The following is an 836-nucleotide window of genomic DNA, read 5'->3' on the forward strand; positions in this document are numbered from 1 at the left end:
AGACGCGTTTCTGGATTATGAGTGATAAATACTCAATTTCCTTCATCAATACGGTATTCCAGCAGTAAATTCGACTATGCTAGCAAACTGTGCAAGCATGAACGAGTAACATTCCACATCGACACAGATCTGAAAGCATAACCGAATCCACTTCGGCCAGCCAGTCTACTGTCCTTCCCTCAAGAAATTACCATGTGCGCGACAAGTGGTGAAGCAAATATTTGCTGATCCCTTAATTATGTTTATAAATATATATGAGCTTTTAAATAAGTTCTCCACCAATAATGGTGCTTACATACCGATGGGCTTGGTAAAAAATTATTAATTGTTAATTGTTGATTTATTAATGAATTAATAAATTGATAATCCTTTACCCTTTTAATTTGTAATTTGTAGATATATACATAAATAGATATACATAAATAGATATATACTATCCACATTTAATACAGTTTCTGACTTGTGCACAAGACCAGCAGTTTTACGGATAGGGATCTGGTTGATTACATCGAACCGAATACTTAAACTGGTGCCTCAATCGAGCCTGGAAGAGTGAATAGCAGAGTTGAGCTCAAATGGGTTTGAACTCAAAATGCAACTAGTCGGAGCAAATACCACAAAATATTTTGACCAATGCTTTACTGATCCTGCCATACATATATATATTCTTTTAGTCGTTTCAGTCATTTGACTACGGCCATGCTGGAGCACCGCCTTTAGTCGAACAAATCGACCGGAGGACTTATTCTTTGTAAACCTAGTACTTATTTTATTGGTCTCTTTTGCCGAACCGCTAAGTTACGAAGATATAAACACATCACCATCAGTTGTCAAGC

This window comes from Octopus bimaculoides, chromosome 3 (genome assembly GCF_001194135.2).
Source record: "Octopus bimaculoides isolate UCB-OBI-ISO-001 chromosome 3, ASM119413v2, whole genome shotgun sequence".
In the NCBI taxonomy this organism is placed as follows: Eukaryota; Metazoa; Mollusca; class Cephalopoda; order Octopoda; family Octopodidae; genus Octopus; species Octopus bimaculoides.